This window comes from Dendrobium catenatum, unplaced genomic scaffold (assembly GCF_001605985.2).
Source record: "Dendrobium catenatum unplaced genomic scaffold, ASM160598v2 fragScaff_scaffold_1105, whole genome shotgun sequence".
Lineage (NCBI taxonomy): Eukaryota > Viridiplantae > Streptophyta > Magnoliopsida > Asparagales > Orchidaceae > Dendrobium > Dendrobium catenatum.
The window spans coordinates 742,447-742,683 of record NW_021319567.1 but is presented as its reverse complement, the minus strand read 5'-3'; positions in this window follow the sequence as shown (position 1 = coordinate 742,683).

Sequence of the window (237 nt, the reverse complement as noted above, 5' to 3'; positions counted from 1 at the left end):
CGGCGGATAGGGGAATAAGCATGACGGGAGCAATGGATCCCGCATGCGCGTTTTAAATTTTTATTTTTTCTTCATTCCCGTCGCATAAAATTTCGACGGAAATATTTTCCACGCGAAAAATTCCGTGCTGAAAATGTCGCCGGAAAAATGTTTCTGACGAATTAAATTTTTTACCCGGAAAAGTCCCTATTAACGAGCGCGTGAAACCGGCGAAAAAATATTTTCCGCGGAAATAGC